The sequence below is a fragment of the Cherax quadricarinatus genome, chromosome 83 (assembly GCF_038502225.1).
Source record: "Cherax quadricarinatus isolate ZL_2023a chromosome 83, ASM3850222v1, whole genome shotgun sequence".
NCBI classification, from domain to species: Eukaryota; Metazoa; Arthropoda; class Malacostraca; order Decapoda; family Parastacidae; genus Cherax; species Cherax quadricarinatus.
In genome coordinates this window covers 9,365,371-9,384,582 of record NC_091374.1, presented here as the reverse complement: position 1 = coordinate 9,384,582, position 19,212 = coordinate 9,365,371, and the positions used below count along the sequence as shown (strand labels likewise).

The 19,212-nt window shown below is 39.9% G+C and overlaps 1 protein-coding gene across 2 annotated transcripts in view; it reads left to right on the top strand.

The window, feature by feature from the left end:
- Window positions 1-19,212, top strand: part of LOC128702100 (lanC-like protein 3) — a 66,821-nt gene that overhangs the window by 16,872 nt on the left and 30,737 nt on the right. The window lies entirely within an intron of this gene.

Below are 19,212 nucleotides of genomic sequence, written 5' to 3'. Positions count from 1 at the left end.
AAAGGTTGGATGCGAGAAGTGGGTCATAATAAGCGTGTATGCACCTGGAGAAGAGAGGAATGCAGAGGAGAGAGAGAGATTTTGGGAGATGTTAAGTGAATGTATAGGAGCCTTTGAACCAAGTGAGAGAGTAATTGTGGTAGGGGACCTGAATGCTAAAGTAGGAGAAACTTTTAGAGAGGGTGTGGTAGGTAAGTTTGGGGTGCCAGGTGTAAATGATAATGGGAGCCCTTTGATTGAACTTTGTATAGAAAGGGGTTTAGTTATAGGTAATACATATTTTAAGAAAGAGGATAAATAAGTATACAAGATATGATGTAGGGCGAAATGACAGTAGTTTGTTGGATTATGTATTGGTAGATAAAAGACTGTTGAGTAGACTTCAGGATGTACATGTTTATAGAGGGGCCACAGATATATCAGATCACTTTCTAGTTGTAGCTACACTGAGAGTAAAAGGTAGATGGGATACAAGGAGAATAGAAGCATCAGGGAAGAGAGAGGTGAAGGTTTATAAACTAAAAGAGGAGGCAGTTAGGGTAAGATATAAACAACTATTGGAGGATAGATGGGCTAATGAGAGCATAGGCAATGGGGTCGAAGAGGTATGGGGTAGGTTTAAAAATGTAGTGTTAGAGTGTTCAGCAGAAGTTTGTGGTTACAGGAAAGTGGGTGCAGGAGGGAAGAGGAGCGATTGGTGGAATGATGATGTAAAGAGAGTAGTAAGGGAGAAAAAGTTAGCATATGAGAAGTTTTTACAAAGTAGAAGTGATACAAGGAGGGAAGAGTATATGGAGAAAAAGAGAGAGGTTAAGAGAGTGGTGAAGCAATGTAAAAAGAGAGCAAATGAGTGGGTGAGATGTTATCAACAAATTTTGTTGAAAATAAGAAAAAGTTTTGGAGTGAGATTAACAAGTTAAGAAAGCCTAGAGAACAAATGGATTTGTCAGTTAAAAATAGGAGAGGAGAGTTATTAAATGGAGAGTTAGAGGTATTGGGAAGATGGAGGGAATATTTTGAGGAATTGTTAAATGTTGAACATCAAAATGGTATACAATACCGACAGGTTGGTAGGTAAGACACATAGGCGACAGTTAGGCAACTTTATTCCGAAACGTTTCGCCTACACAGTAGGCTTCTTCAGTCGAATACAGAAAGTAGGCAGGAACAGTAGAGATGTGAAGACGATGTAATCAGTCCATCACCCTTGAAGTCGTAGAATTTGAGGTTGTCAGTCCCTCGGCCTGGAGAAGTTCAGTTCCATAGTCAGGAACTATCTGAAGATCAAGCGACAGTGCGGAGACTTAAATACTGTCGGAAGGAGAGGTGCAGAGTAGTAGTAGTAGTAGTAGTAGTAGTGAAAATGTAGCCACTGAGAGGTCAGGTCCCTCTCAGATCCAACAGTTCTCACTTGAAAGGGTTGTCTAAGGCATTTTCTGTACCAAGAGGCCATGTGTTGCAGTGTCTGACAAGATGAACACTGCAACACATGGCCTCTTGGTACAGAAAACGCCTTAGACAACCCTTTCAAGTGAGAACTGTTGGATCTGAGAGGGACCTGACCTCTCAGTGGCTACATTTTCACTACTACTACTACTACTCTGCACCTCTCCTTCCGACAGTATTTAAGTCTCCGCACTGTCGCTTGATCTTCAGATAGTTCCTGACTATGGAACTGAACTTCTCCAGGCCGAGGGACTGACAACCTCAAATTCTACGACTTCAAGGGTGATGGACTGATTACATCGTCTTCACATCTCTACTGTTCCTGCCTACTTTCTGTATTCGACTGAAGAAGCCTACTGTGTAGGCGAAACGTTTCAGAATAAAGTTGCCTAACTGTTGCCTATGTGTCTTACCTACCAATTGTTAAATGTTGATGAAGATAGGGAAGCTGTGATTTCGTGTATAGGGCAAGGAGGAATAACATCTTGTAGGAGTGAGGAAGAGCCAGTTGTGAGTGTGGGGGAAGTTCGTGAGGCAGTAGGTAAAATGAAAGGGGGCAAGGCAGCCGGGATTGATGGGATAAAGATAGAAATGTTAAAAGCAGGTGGGGATATAGTTTTGGAGTGGTTGGTGCAATTATTTAATAAATGTATGGAAGAGGGTAAGGTACCTAGGGATCGGTAGAGAGCATGCATAGTTCCTTTGTATAAAGGCAAAGGGGATAAAAGAGAGTGCAAAAATTATAGGGGGATAAGTCTGTTGAGTATACCTGGTAAAGTGTATGGTAGTTATAATTGAAAGAATTAAGAGTAAGACGGAGAATAGGATAGCAGATGAACAAGGAGGCTTTAGGAAAGGTAGGGGGTGTGTGGACCAGGTGTTTACAGTGAAACATATAAGTGAACAGTATTTAGATAAGGCTAAAGAGGTCTTTGTGGCATTTATGGATTTGGAAAAGGCGTATGTGTGGTGTGAATATAATGCAGAGAATTCGTAGTTTGGAAGTTAGGAGGAGGTGCGGGATTACCAAAACTGTTGTCCAGAGGGCTGAGGAAGGGTTGTTGAGGTGGTTCGGACATGTAGAGAGAATGGAGCGAAACAGAATGACTTCAAGAGTGTATCAGTCTGTAGTGGAAGGAAGGCGGGGTAGGGGTCGGCCTAGGAAGGGTTGGAGGGAGGGGGTAAAGGAGGTTGTGTGTGCGAGGGGCTTGGACTTCCAGCAGGCATGCGTGAGCGTGTTTGATAGGAGTGAATGGAGACAAATGGTTTTTAATACTTGACGTGCTGTTGGAGTGTGAGCAAAGTAACATTTATGAAGGGATTCAGGGAAACCGGCAGGCCGGACTTGAGTCCTGGAGATGGGAAGTACAGTGCCTGCACTCTGAAGGAGGGGTGTTAATGTTGCAGTTTAAAAACTGTAGTGTAAAGCACCCTTCTGGCAAGACAGTGATGGAGCGAATGATGGTGAAAGTTTTTCTTTTTCGGGCCACCCTGCCTTGGTGGGAATCGGCCAGTGTGATAATAAAAAAAAAAAAAAAAGAAAGAAAAAAAAAAAAAAAAAGTATGACAGAGTGGATAGGGGGGCAATGTGGCAGATGTTGCAAGTGTATGGTGTAGGAGGTAGGTTACTGAAAGCAGTGAAGAGTTTTTACGAGGATAGTGAGGCTCAAGTTAGAGTATGTAGGAAAGAGGGAAATTTTTTCCCAGTAAAAGTAGGCCTTAGACAAGGATGTGTGATGTCACCGTGGTTGTTTAATATATTTATAGATGGGGTTGTAAGAGAAGTAAATGCGAGGGTCTTGGCAAGAGGCGTGGAGTTAAAAGATAAAGAATCACACACAAAGTGGGAGTTGTCACAGCTGCTCTTTGCTGATGACACTGTGCTCTTGGGAGATTCTGAAGAGAAGTTGCAGAGATTGGTGGATGAATTTGGTAGGGTGTGCAAAAGAAGAAAAATTAAAGGTGAATACAGGAAAGAGTAAGGTTATGAGGATAACAATAAGATTAGGTGATGAAAGATTGGATATCAGATTGGAGGGAGAGAGTATGGAGGAGGTGAACGTATTCAGATATTTGGGAGTGGACGTGTCAGCGGATGGGTCTATGAATGATGAGGTGAATCATAGAATTGATGAGGGAAAAAAGAGTGAGTGGTGCACTTAGGAGTCTGTGGAGACAAAGAACTTTGTCCTTGGAGGCAAAGAGGGGAATGTATGAGAGTATAGTTTTACCAACGCTCTTATATGGGTGTGAAGCGTGGGTGATGAATGTTGCAGCGAGGAGAAGGCTGGAGGCAGTGGAGATGTCATGTCTGAGGGCAATGTGTGGTGTGAATATAATGCAGAGAATTCGTAGTTTGGAAGTTAGGAGGAGGTGCGGGATTACCAAAACTGTTGTCCAGAGGGCTGAGGAAGGGTTGTTGAGGTGGTTCGGACATGTAGAGAGAATGGAGCGAAACAGAATGACTTCAAGAGTGTATCAGTCTGTAGTGGAAGGAAGGTGGGGTAGGGGGTCGGCCTAGGAAAGGTTGGAGGGAGGGGGTAAAGGAGGTTTTGTGTGCGAGGGGCTTGGACTTCCAGCAGGCATGAGTGAGCGTGTTTGATAGGAGTGAATGGAGACAAATGGTTTTTAATACTTGACGTGCTGTTGGAGTGTGAGCAAAGTAACATTTATGAAGGGATTCAGGGAAACCGGCAGGCCGGACTTGAGTCCTGGAGATGGGAAGTACAGTGCCTGCACTCTGAAGGAGGGGTGTTAATGTTGCAGTTTAAAAACTGTAGTGTAAAGCACCCTTCTGGCAAGACAGTGATGGAGCGAATGATGGTGAAAGTTTTTCTTTTTCGGGCCACCCTGCCTTGGTGGGAATCGGCCAGTGTGATAATAATAAAATAAAAAAAAGGTGAGTGGTGCATTGAGGTATATGTGGAGACAAAGAGTGTTATCTATGGAGGCAAAGAAGGAAATGTATGAAAGTATAGTGGTACCAACACTCTTATATGGGTGTGAAGCTTGGGTTGTAAATGCCACAGCGAGGAGGTGGTTGGAGGCAGTGGAGATGTCCTGTCTAAGGGCAATGCGTGGTGTAAATGTTATGCAGAAAATTCGGAGTGTGGAAATTAGGAGAAGGTGTGGAGCTAATAAAAGTATTAGTCAGAGGGCTGAAGAGGGTTTGATGAGGTGGTTTGGTCATTTAGAGAGAATGGATCAAAGTAGAATGACATGGAGAGCGTATAAATCTGTAGGGGAAGGAAGGCGGGGTAGGGGTCGTCCTCGAAAAGGTTGGAGGGACGGGGTAAAGGAGGTTGTGTGGGCGAGGGGCTTGGATTTCCAGCAAGCGTGAGTGAATGTGTTAGATAGGAGTGAATGGAGACGAATGGTATTTGGGACCTGACGAGCTGTTGGAGTGTGAGCAGGGTAATATTTGGTGAAGGGGTTCAGGGAAACCGGTTATTTTATATAGCCGGACTTGAGTCCTGGAAATGGGAAGTACAATGCCTGCACTTTAAAGGAGGGATTTTGGGATATTGGCAGTTTAGAGGGATATGTTGTGTATCTTTATATGTATATACACCTACCATCCGACTTACGACCGAGTTCGGTTCCGAGAAACCGGTCGTAAGTCGAACTTTACTACTGAATATCAACATCACATTTTTGTAATGACTTTATTTTATTGTTTTATTTTGGTATTTCATGTTTTACTTTACTTTTTATGCTGTTAGTACTGTATTTTTTACTGTAAGGTTTAGGATAAACACCGTGTACAGCACAAATAGTTGTTTATTTCCCAGAAATTTTGCAAAAAAAAAACACGGTCGTAAGTCGAGTGGTTGTAAGTCAAGCAGGTCGTAAGTCGGTTGGTAGGTGTACTTCTAAACTGTTGTATTCTGAGCACCTCTGCAAAAACAGTGATTATGTGTGAGTGAGGTGAAAGTGTTGAATGATGATGAAAGTATTTTCTTTTTGGGTCACCCTGCCTCGGTGGGAGATGGCCGACTTGTTAAAAAAAAAAAAAATTAATCCGTTCCAGACACCCAAAAATATTCACAAAAAAAATACATTTTTTAAAGATTAATTATAGTTTTACATACACAAAACATTGAGAATTAAATAAAATAAATTAAGAACATTTAAATCACTATTACATACCTTTATTGAAGACTCTTGTTGGCTTTTGGAAGATGGGGAGGAGAGGAGTTTGGAGACAGGACAAGATACTCCTTCAATATGATGCTCATATCAGCTCTGCATCTTATTTATCTATCACAATTGATCTAATATGACACAATAAGCAATATTAATAACATATAAACATGATATATACTCTAGAATGAATAAAATATGTCATAACCTATAAGAAATATTTATGTTTACTGTACCTTGGAGATGCTGGCATTGGTCTAGGGTGGTGGAAGGTAGGCAGGGTGGCGTGTGTTTGTAGTGGCCTTATATACCTCCAACAACATTGGAGGAGTCGGTTTCATGTCGTCCTTTTTCTATCGCTTAACTTACTCGCTACACTGTTAATGCTACACTTGATCGCTGGCTACACATATCGTAGAATCACTGAATCTCATCAGCTTCCTTGATTTGTTTTTTGCCAGGGTAGAAGTGATTGTTGATTTGTTTTTGCCATACACCACTTGCATATTTTTCTGTTATTTCCTTCTTAAATTCCATCGTGTTTCTAACTTTCTTTACCAAAAGAACTTTACCAGGAACTTTCTAGGGACCCATGGCGACTTATTTCACAGTCGCACTTAAATAAAAAAACGCCAAAAACAATGGATTTTAAGGAAATGTTTGGATGAATGCGTGGAGTATGTACTCACTTGCTGACTGACAAAGGGAGACTGACTAACCTACTTGCAGCATCCCGGTGGGAGGTGGGCTGATGCGTGTAATATGGCCAACGTACGAGGCAACAGCCGAAATATGGAGCTAAATTTCCGCCGAAAAAACGGCCTAAATACGAATCGGCTGATAAATGCAGCGGCCGAAAAATGAGGTTCCACTGTATAAACATTTAAAATTATTCTAAAAATGTTATAAATGGTGCATAAGTGACATTAAAACAATATCAAAGATGGTTGATACAAACCCACTACCATTATAGTATGCTCCTTGCTTAGTGACGAATTCGTTTACCGATGTCGTCTTAGGAACAGAAATGGAACGCCATCATTAAGTGAGGAGAGGCTGTAATTTAGAACAGCATTATAATAATTCAGAGGGCTGAGGAGTAGTTGAGGTGGTTTGGGTATGTAGAGAAGTTGGAGAGGTATAGGTGATGTAGAGGGCATATAAATCTGGGGTAGTAGGTATGAGGGGCATGGGTTGTTCCAGGAATGGTTGGGGGAGGAGAGGGTAAAAGAAGCTTCGAGTTTTAGAGACTTGAGCATCCACTGGGATTGTGTGAGCATGTTAGATAAGAGTGGATGGAGAAAAGTTGCCATTAATGAATGTACAGTGGACCCCCGGTATTCGATGGCATTGGTTTTCGATAAATCTGGTATTCGATACATTATATCGCAAAAAAATTTTCCTCGGTATTTGATTGAAAACCCGGTATTCGATACGATTCGTACGAGATGTATCCACGTGTAGCCTGAACTGCCCCGTGTGTGCCAGTGTTTACAAGCCAGCCAGTGTGCGCGCATCTAAGGATACATTCGGTACATTCCATATCCATATTATCGCTGTGTTTGGTGCTTGTTTCTGCAAAATAAGTCACCATGGGCCCCAAGAAAGCTTCTAGTGCCAACCCTTTGAGAAAAAAGTCGCTAATGACTTATGAAATGAAGAAAGAGATAGTTGCAAAGTACGAAAGTGGAGTACGTGTGTCGGAGCTGGTTAGGTTGTATAATAAACCCCAATCAACCATCTCTACTATAGTGACCAGGAAAACGGCAATCAAGGAAGCTGATCTTGCAAAAGGTGCAACTGTGATTATGAAACAGCGACCGCAAGTGTTAGAAAATGCTGAGATTGTTATTGGTGTGGATAAATGAAAAACAGATAGCAGGAGATAGCATCTCTCAAGCGATCATTTGTGAAAAGGCTAGGCAGTTGCATGACGATTTGGTAAAGAAATTGCCTGCAACTAATGGTGATGCGAGTGAATTTAAGGCCAGCAAAGGTTGGTTTGAAAGATTTAAGAATCGTAGTGGCATACATAGTGTGATTAGGCATGGTGAGGCTGCCAGTTCGGACCAAAAAGCGACGAAACAGGCCTGTTTTGGAAGAAAATGCCAAGCAGGACCTACATTACTCAGGAGGAAAAGGCACTCCCAGACATAAGCCTATGAAAGACAGGCTTACTCTTCTCATGTGTGCCAATGCTAGTGGTGATTGCAAAGTGAAGCCTTTATTGGTGTATCACTCTGAAACTCCCAGAGTGTTCAGGAAAAACAATGTCCTCAAGGCTAATTTGTGTGTGCTGTGGAGGGCAAACAGTAAGGCATGGGTTACTAGGGACTTTTTCTATGACTGGTTACACCAAGCATTTGCCCCCACTGTGAAAAATTACCTAACTGAAAAGAAATTAGACCTTAAGTGCCTCCTGGTATTAGACAATGCCCCTAGTCATCCTACAGACTTGGCAGAGTGACTTTCTTGGGACATGAGCTTCATTAAGGTGAAGTTTTTGCCTCCTGATACCACTCCTCTCCTACAGCCCATGGACCAGCAGGTCATTTCCAACTTCAAGAAACTGTACACAAAAGCTATGTTTCAAAAGTGCTTTGTAGTGACCACAGAAACTCAACTGACTCTAAAAGAGTTTTGGAAGGATCACTTTAATATCCTCAACTGTATAAACCTTATAGGTAAGGCTTGGGAGGGAGTGACTAAGGGGACCTTGAACTCTGCTTGGAAAAAACTGTGGCCAGAATGTGTAGACAAAAGGGATTTTGAAGGATTTATAGTATTTTTTAAAAATGGTGTTGAGGGGGAAATTGGGTGAGAGATGACAAAAATCGTTTCAGCAAAGAGAAGGGGCAGGTTTTGGGGATTTTTGGGATCGATTTATGGGAAAAGGCGGGAAACCCGGGAACTTTGGAACTCCATATCAAGTGGCGTTTTTTTGTATTTTCTTTAATGTTAATCGATACCTGTTAGTAAGGTAGATTTGAAATAAAAAGGGCCTTTTTCCCAAATGGTAAATTTTGTAGTAGGTTTGGTCTTGTTAAAAGCTTTTTTGGTCAAAAAAAATTCTTGGATATTTTATTTTCCCAATTTTTAAACAGATCAGCATTTTATGATTGCATCTTTAGTGCTTTCATTTTCCTAATCAAATTGGCAGGGGTTGATATGTTTTTTGTTATAAATGAATATAGTCTCCTGTGGGAGTTTTCAAGATTTTGGATGTAAAGTTTGATATTGGTCTATGTTTTTAAGTCGGGAACCTTTATGTTTAGTGTCCCCCTTCCATTTTGATATTTTCGGAAGGTGCTTTTCTAGTGACTTGAAAAAAATAATGAAATGGCATAAAGGACATGGGGTGCTTGTACAGTAATGGTGGGGCATGGAAGATTCCCAGTTATTTTGTGACTTTATAAACTGGTGACCTGGGCCAGTTGGTGAAAAATAGAAGAATTTGGGGGAAATTCCCCTCTAGGGAGTCCCGCATGGGATTGGTATGTGGGGTTTTTTGGGAGTTAAAATCCTTTGGGTTGAGAAATGTTTTATTTTTAGTTTGTCAGTGGGATGTATGTGTTTATTGGGGTTTTGTTGGACAATATTCTTGTTTTTGTTTTGGGTCCTAAATCGGTGTTTTCCCGTCCTTTTTTATATTTCTGTGTCTTGAATCTCTGGATAATGTTTTTTGGCTTTCTTTATTCTTTGGTAAACTGTGAATATGTTTTAAAAATATCTTTTTATTAACCCCGTCTAATTGCTTTTTTTTTGTTTCTTTTCAATGGATTTCAGAAAGGTCTGGTTAGCCATGGGCAACCCAACCATTTTTTTGTGATCTGTTTTTTTATGGAAATGTTTGTTGTATAGTCTAAAATTTGAAGAAAAAAGTCTTATATCAAAACCCTTGGCCTTGGAGGTTTTTAGGCCATCCAACAGTCTCTAGGGCAGCTGTGAACTTTTTGGGCCTCATCATGGTGTCTAAATGAGACTTTGTTGTATTAATGGTGGTTTACTAATGTTTGTCAGGAAGGTAGGGAGTGGTTGATGCTATCTGGTTATCCCCGTTTAAGTGGGGGTAGTATATTGGGCAATGGGTCTATTTTGGTTGCCTTTTTCATGACCCGGTTGGTTTAATTATTGTTGGTATGAAGTGTTTGTTCTTTGTTGATGAAATCAGTTTTCAGGCTGTCATCAGTATAAGTTGATGGGAAATCTCCGTAAGAAAGGGGGTGTAACCTTTTTTTTATGTTTAAATTTTTCTAAAATTAGGATGTTTGTAATTTCCTAGGTATAAACTAGTAATATAAAAATACAAATAAAAAATAGAACAAGACTCTCACTTGAATTGCACTAAGGTCTAATGTAATGACTTTTGTGGAGTCTGTTTTGAGCTAGAATGAGCTATAGTACAACTAGGTTTAATCTAATAATATAAAAATACAAATTAAAAATAGCACCAGTCTCACTAGCAATTGCACTGTGGTCTAATATAGTGAATTTGGTATTGACTATGTATTGAGCTAGAATGAGCTATAGTACAACTGAGTTTAATCTAATAGTGGGGAGGATGTGGAAGAGTTGGTGGAGGAGGACAGTGAAGAACTAACCACTGATGAGCTGATAGATCATCTTCAACAGCAAGAGGCCACACTTGAGGAAACTGCTTCGGAAGAGGGGATAGAGAGATTGAAGAAGTTGCCTACTTCAAAGATTAAGGAAATGTGTGCAATGTGGCTTAAAGTGCAAACCTTTTTTGATGACAATCACCCTAACACAGCTATTGCAAGCCGTGCTGGTGACTATTACACTAACAATGTTGTGAAACACTTTAGGAATGTCATAAAGGAACAGGAGGTACAGGCCACTATGGACAGATATGTTGTGCGACAGAAATCCAGTGACTCTGAAGCTGGTCCTAGTGGCATTAAAAGAAGGGAAGTAACCCCAGAAAAGGACTTGCTACCTCAAGTCCTAATGGAAAGGGATTCCCCTTCTAAACACTAACACCTCTCCCCTCCTCCCATCCCATCAATCATCACCAAATCTTCATTAAAGATAAGTGTCAATTATTTTATTGTTATTGTAATTATTCTTTTGCATTAAACTTAATATTTCGTGTAGTAAAATTTTTTTTTTCATACTTTTGGCTGTCTTGCACTGATTAATTTGATTTCCATTATTTCTTATGAAGAAAATTGATTCGGTTTTCGATATTATCGGTATTCGATGAGCTCTCAGGAACGGATTAATATCGAATACCGGGGGTCCACTGTACTGTTAGTGTGTGAGCAAAGTAACTTTTATAAAAAGATTCGGGGTAAACAGGTTAGCTGCATTTATGTCCTGGAGGTGGGAAGGGCAGTGCTTGCTCACTGAACGAAGGGTCAGGATGTTCCAGTCAGAAGGTAATTAAATTGTGATGTTAGCACACTTCTGGAAAGACAACCATTGATTGAATGATGGTAAATGTGTTTTCTTTGGGTCACTTCGCATACAGTATCATATGTTACTGTTATCTTTATGTATTGTAGACACAGTGGAATGGGAGAATACCACTGGTAGTGTCATCCTGCCAGAATGTAGTGTAACCTATACCCTAAGTAAAGAGAAACAGCTCTGGAACATGTGTAATACGTATCCGGCTGGGTGGGTGGGTGGCTGGTTGGTTGGCTGGTTGGTTGGCTGGTTGGTTGGCTGATTGAATGTGGCTGTCTCTCTCTCTCTGTATCTCTCTCTCTGTATCTCTCTCTCTGTATCTCTCTCTCTGTATCTCTCTCTCTGTATCTCTCTCTCTGTATCTCTCTCTCTGTATCTCTCTCTCTGTATCTCTCTCTCTGTATCTCTCTCTCTGTATCTCTCTCTCTGTATCTCTCTCTCTGTATCTCTCTCTCTGTATCTCTCTCTCTGTATCTATCTCTCTGTATCTATCTCTCTGTATCTATCTCTCTGTATCTATCTCTCTGTATCTATCTCTCTGTATCTATCTCTCTCTCTCTCTCTCTCTCTCTCTCTCTCTCTCTCTCTCTCTCTCTCTCTCTCTCTCTCTCTCTCTCTCTCTCACAAGCACACGTAAGTAAAGTTATCATACATAGTATAAATTACCTAGGATAACCCAAAAAATCCAGACAAAGTGCTATACAGTGGATCTGTGCTCCAGTGCCCTAAATTAATAATAATATTAATAATAATAATAATTATTATTATTACAATAATACATATGTACTAATAATATTATTAAACTATAATATAACAGGCGTGTCCACTCATTACTTACCTTAAAATATCTGTAGTCTTAATGTATAGTGAGAGGTGAGTAAACAAGATTAAATGAGAGAGAATGAGAGTAGAAGGTTCGCGAGTTATGTAAACAAACGTCGTTGTTGTTGTTACCAGCCCGGACACGAATGGTTTTTGTTCACTCTGTCAAGCCGACCAGAAAAATATCTCATATTTTTTAATTTATATGTTTATATGCATGTTTATTATATAATTTTGAAAAAAAAATCATCGATGGATTAAGCCAAATGTCTATATTAACGTTTTATACACATTTAATGTGCCTCAGTGATTATTATTGTGTTATTATCATTATTAATATGGCATCTTCAAGACGAATTACACTCTTAATGAGTGGCTCTGAGACAGACACACAGGTAGACAGAAAGACACACAGGTAGACAGAAAGACACACAGGTAGACAGGTAGACAAAGACAGACAGGTAGACAGACAGACACAGGTAGACAGAAAGACAGACACACAGGTAGACAGGTAGACACACACAGGTAGACAGACACAGGTAGACAGACACACACAGGTAGACAGACACACACAGGTAGACAGACACACACAGGTAGACAGACACAGGTAGACAGACACACAGGTAGACAGACACACACAGGTAGACAGACACACACACAGGTAGACAGACACACACACACACAGGTAGACAGACACACAGGTAGACAAACAGGTAGACACACACACAGGTAGACAGAAAGACAGACACACAGGTAGACAAAGACAGACACACACGGGTAGACAGAAAGACAGACACACACAGGTAGACAGAAAGACAGACACACAGGTAGACAGAAATACAGACACACAGGTAGACAGAAAGACAGACACACAGGTAGACAGAAAGACACACACACAGGTAGACAGAAAGACACACACACACAGGTAGACAGAAAGACACACATAGGTAGACAGAAAGACAGACACACAGGTAGACAGATGCACAGAGATACAGACACACAGATATACAGGCAGACAGATGCAGACAGGTTTAATGTGCAACAGTGAAAACAAATAGAGAGTTAGAGAGTAAGAGCCTTTCTTGCCACAATCTCCAGTGCAAGATTCAGACTTCATCTTAGGGGCCATGGTGAATTTTACTGTCCAGTTAGTACAGTTAATACAGTATGATGCTGCTGATAGGGCAGGGTTACTCAAGCTGATGCTGCCTGCATGACGCATTTGCCGCCACGAGTATTGTCAGATATTGTACAGCGGTGTGCATCAGCCGGCCCAGCCCAGCTGCCAGATGCACGGTCGTAAGTTGAGTGGACGTATGTCGAGCAGGTCGTAAGTCGGATGGTAGGTGTATTATTATTATTATTATTATTAATAATATTATTCTAGGTAGTAGGTTGGTAGACAGCAACCGCCCAGGGAGGTACTACCGTCCTGCCAGGTGAGTGTAAAACTGAAGCCTGTAATTGTTTTACACGATGGTAGGATTGCTGGTGTCTTTTTTTTCTGTCTCATACACATGCAAGATTTCAGGTACGTCTTGCTACTTCTACTTACACTTAGGTCACACTACACATACATGTACAAGCATATATATACACACCCTGCTGGGTTTTCTTCTATTTTCTTTCTAGTTCTTGTTCTTGTTTATTTCCTCTTACCTCCATGGGGAAGTGGAACAGAATTCTTCCTCCGTAAGCCATGCGTGTTGTAAGAGGCGACTAAAATGCCGGGAGCAAGGGGCTAGTAACCCCTTCTCCTGTATATATTACTAAATGTAAAAGGAGAAACTTTCGTTTTTCCTCTTGGGCCACCCCGCCTCGGTGGGATACAGCCAGTGTGTTGAAAGAAAGAATATTTTTTTTTTTATTATCACACTGGCCGATTCCCACCAAGGCAGGGTGGCCCGAAAAAGAAAAACTTTCACCATCATTCACTCCATCACTGTCTTGCCGGAAGGGTGCTTTACACTACAGTTTTTAAGCTGCAACATTAACACCCCTCCTTCAGAGTGCAGGCACTGTACTTCCCATCTCCAGGACTCGAGTCCAGCCTGCTGGTTTCCCTGAACCCCTTCATAAATGTTACTTTGCTTACACTCCAACAGCACGTCAAGTATTAAAAACCATTTGTCTCCATTCACTCCTATCAAACACGCTCACGCATGCCTGCTGGAAGTCCAAGCCCCTCGCACACAAAACCTCCTTTGCCCCCTCCCTCCAACCTTTCCTAGGCTGACCTAGGAAATAATAATATTATTATAATATTAGTATAATAAAAAAGACTAAACTCTCAAGGGTCGTGAATTGCTATATATAGAGTAAAGGCATACAAAAAGAATATTTTTCTACAGTTATTCCCCAGTTTGACTAGAGAAAACGTAATTTTTCCGACACTACCTACACAGCTGCTTTGTAAACAAATCTTATATTTACATCAATTTTTATTCTGTGAGTGTATGTATCATGTTTATATGCTATGTAATGGGTTTCATATATAATATTGATTAACCCTTTCAGGGTCCAAGGCCCAAATCTGGAGTCACGCACCAGTGTCCAAGAATTTTCAAAAAAAAAATTTGTTATTTTTTCTTATGAAATCGTAGAGAATCTTTTTGTGAACGTAATAAAACAAAAAGTACGAAATTTGGTGGAAAATTGACGAAATTATGCTCTCGCGAATTTTGATGTGTCAGCGATATTTACGAATCGGCGATTTTGCCGACTTTGACTCCCATTTTAGGCCAATTACATTATTCCAGTCAACCAAATTCTTAGCTATTTCACTAGTATTACTTCTATTCTATCGATTGAGCACAAGAAATCGCCAAGTCAACTGTTTCAACTACAAAATAAAATGATCGGAAATTGTTAATTTGGCCAATTTAACACAAAGTTCTAAATATTCCAATTTCAAAATAGGGTCCAGAATGAACAATGTAGGCATTCCTGGCACTAAACTAACATTTCCTCTGTTCATTAGTTATGTTTTGAGGCTTTACAAATAAATTCCATTTTGATTTTTTATTCACATAATGAATTTTTATTCACACCAAAAAATAGAAGATTTACTGTTATGCAATACTGTAATAATTGTATAAATATCATCACCATATTTGTGAATGTATATTAGACCCACCAGCCGATGTGTATTAGACGTGTGAGGTCGTTTGTTTACTCTTGAATATCGGCAAAAATTTAACATTTCTGCTACTTTGAGCTCAGTTTCAAGCCATTTCCAGTGCTAAAACCAATCAAAATCATCTCTATTTCTGTAATATGTCTTCCATTCTATCAAATGAGACCAAGAAATCGCAAATACAACTATAAAAAACATACGAAAAAACACTGCAAAGTTGCTGTTTTAATCGAAAAATCATGATTTCATTTTTTTTCTCTCATTATACACAGTGTGCTGCAGGATCTGTTTTATGTGGTGCACACATACCACATAGATGTATTCTCTCATATCTAGGCCCAAATGTACCACTCACAGTTTATCAGAGTGAGCTGAGCTCATGGCGTAGATCTACGGTTTGGACCCTGAACATAAAGCCGTAGATCTACGGGACGGACCCTGAAAGGGTTAAAATATCATAGATGGATTAATGAAAATGCCTATATTGATGTAAAATAAGACATTTAGTGTGCCCAAGAGTGATTATTATTAAGTAGTATTGGCGTCATGAGTAGAGAGAGACTTAGTGATTTTAATGTGTACCTGCACACCAGCACAGTGTGTAAGTATATTTAGGTACAGGTACACATAAGTATAATTATCAGAGTACATATAAAATATGCAGAAACTTTAACCCTTTGAGGGTCGACAGACCCTCTCCGAAACTCGTTCTCAGGGTCGGCCAAATTTAAAAAAAAAAAAAATATTTTATCTTATGAAAAGATAGAGAATCTTTTCCCGATCATAAGGACACCAAAAGTTTGAAATTTGATGGAAAACTTACGGAATTATGCTCTCGCAAAGTTAGCGGTCTCGGCGATGTTTACACATTGGTGATTTTGCCCACTTTGAGCCCCATTTTCGGCCAATTTCACTGTACTAGTCGACAAAAAAACATGAATATTTCGCTAGAACTCCATTTTTTCTCCCCTCAAGGAAGGTTCCTTGATGTTGGTGAGGGGCTCTTGATTTAGAGAATTGGATCTGTGCTCCAGTTCCCCAAATTAAGCCTGAATGCCTTCCACATCCCCCCCAGGCGCTGTATAATCCTCTGGGTTTAGCGCTTCCCCTTTGATTATAATAATAATAATCCATTTTTTCTATCGAATGGGTGCAGGAAACCACCCATTTATGAAATACAACTATCCAGTACAGTGGTCAGAATTTAGCAATTTTGCCAATTTCACACAAATTTCAAAAGATGCCAATTTCCGAATAGGGTCCAGAATAAACAAGAAAGACATCCCTGGCACTAAAATGACATTTCCTCTGGTCATTAGTCACGTCTCAAGGCCCCTCTTATGTTCTTTTGCTTTCCACTTTGAATTTTTATTCTCACAAAAAATATAAGATTTACTGTTATGCAGACTACTGCATTAGTGTAAAAAATGGTATAAATATTATTGGTGCACTTGTGAAAGAATATTAGACTCACCAGTTGACGTGTATTGCATGCTTGGCACGATTTGTTTACTTTTGAAATTTGGTAAAAATCGAACATTTCTGCTACTTTGAGCTCAATTTCAAGGTACCTTTCATTGTAAAACCAGTCAAAATCATCTCAATTTCTGTAATATGTCTTCCATTCTATAAAATGAGACCAAGAAAACTAGAATACAACAATAAATACCATACGAAAATACAGTGCAAAGTCGCTGTTTTATTCCAAAAAAATGGTCAAAGTTTTTTTTCTCTCATTATGCACTGTGTGCTGCAGGATTTTTTTTAGACTGTGCACACTGACCACATAGACCCATTCTTTCATATGAAGGCCTACCAGCTTTCTCCCACTAGATTTGAGGGCGCTAGAATTTAGGCGTACTAGTACGTCAAAAACCCTGGGTCGTAAGCCGTACTAGTACGTCCGAAACCCTCAAAGGGTTAAAACACTTGAAATTTTGGAAAGTTTCCTGACATAATAGATGTGATCACGGAAAATGTAAACAAACCGGGTGGGGGACACCGTATTTGAAAGACCGCTTGTCGTATAGCAAATTTTGGTCATAATTTGAAATTGCCGTATTAGCAGAACACCATAAGGCGAAACGCCATAAAGCGGGGCCTTACTGTATATAAAACTATTACAATAGTGTAGAATATTGCCTTTCTAATTAGACTACATTCACATTCTTAAAATATCATTATTAGTAGTACAGTGTTATGGGAGGTGGAGGTACTGGGAAGATAGAGGAAGTATTTTGAGAAGCTGTTAAATATTGATAAAAGGGGGATAGTGATTACATGCAATGGGCAGTGAGGTATAACATCTTGCAGGAGTAAAAGAAAACCAGATGTAAGTGTGGAGGGAAATCTGCATGAGGCACTTGTCTATACATACACTACTCTTTCTCAATCCTCCATGTTCCTTTGTAATTCTAATTCTGGTCTGTCGCCTAAGTCTTTCAATGATAATTCTACCTTACACTTTACCTGGTATACTCATCAAGTTTAGTGCCCTATAATTCTTATTAGGGATGAGACAATACCAAAATATTTACAGATACCTTACTCAGTTTTAGGTTGATATCAATATTTTACTCAGTTTTAGACCAGTACTATTACTGGCACCATCAAAATTAGCTGATACCTACCACTACTCTAGCACACCCCTGATTCTTACTCTCTTGTCCCCTTGCACAAAGAAACTAGACATTCTCTGTGCTAATATTAAAGTGCCTTCCCTTTTTTTTTTTTTTCATGCATTTACTGAACAAATACACCAGCCACTCTAAAACTGTCATCCAGAATAGAATACCTGATTTTTATGTCTTAGTCCTGTGTCCTAGTTGTTTTACTATTTTTCATTCTACCAGCTACCTCATGCACTTTCCCACATTTGCTTCTGGCTCTTCCTTACCCCTACAAGATATTACTCCTTCCTGCTCAATGCATGAAATCACTTCCACCCTTTCTTCATCAACATTTGACAGCTCCTCAAAATATTCTCCATCTTTCCAGTACTATATCTCCAAATCCCTATCTACAAGCTCCCCACTTTTGTTTTTAGCTACCAAGTTCATTTGCTCCCCTGGACTCTAAAAAGCCTGCCTTTCAATTACTTCACTAAGCTGTTACCCACTGATATTCTTGTACTCAATGTATACTGCCTCATACTTACACTAGTTACTACTAAGAAATGATCTGTTTCTCCTCTAATAACATGCACATCCAGCCATCAGCCTTTTATCTACTAATACATAGTCTGTCAGACTACTGTCATTATGCCCTATATCGTGTCTCATATTTATTTATCGTCTCCTTTTTCAAATAAGTACTGCATTGCCTGTTTCCAAACCTCTTTCTATATATTTTTTTTTTAGCACCGGCTATTTCCCACCGAGGCAGGGTGACCCAAAAAGAAAGAAAAAACTTTCATCATCATTCAACACTTTCACCATCACTCATACATAATCACTGTCTTTGCAGAGGTGCTCAGATACAACAGAAGATTGAGACACGCACCATATGGGAATCTTTATTTAGGAAACGTTTCCTAAATAAAGATTCCCATATGGTGCATAAGTGTCTCAATCTTCAACTTGTCAGTTTTCTAAACCATTCATCACAACTGTGACACTGCATCATCATGGGATCTTGATACAAAGTATTCTCCAACTTGTCCTACCTTTGGACGAAGACCTACTTCGACTAGTGGATGGTACCACTATGACCCCGCCTCCTCCTGCTTCGCCTCGCCTGACTACAGTATACAAGCCACGTCTATGGCCCTGTGCTGTACATTCTACAAGATTGATGGACTGAACGCATCGACTCCAGGCTGAGGGACTGATTACCTCAATCTCCTCCTCTCCTTGCACCTTTCTGCTTTGTATTGGACTGATGAAGCCACTGTGTGGCAAAACGTTTCCTAAATAAAGATTCCCATATGGTGCACAAGTGTCTCAATCTTCAACTTGTCAGTTTTCTAAACCATTCATCACAACTCAGATACAACAGCTTAGATGTTCCTCGAAACTGCCAATATCCCAAACCCCCTCCTATGTATAAAATTCAATTAGAGACCCCGTTATCATTTATACCTGGCATTTCCCAAAACAATTCTTCTCTCACTTGGTTGAAGTCTTCCTAAATATTTCCTAACACTTCTCAAAATCTTTTTCCTGTATGCTCCTCTTTCTCCAGGTACATAAACCCTTATTCTAATCCATATTCTAATTTCTGAATTTAAACACTAT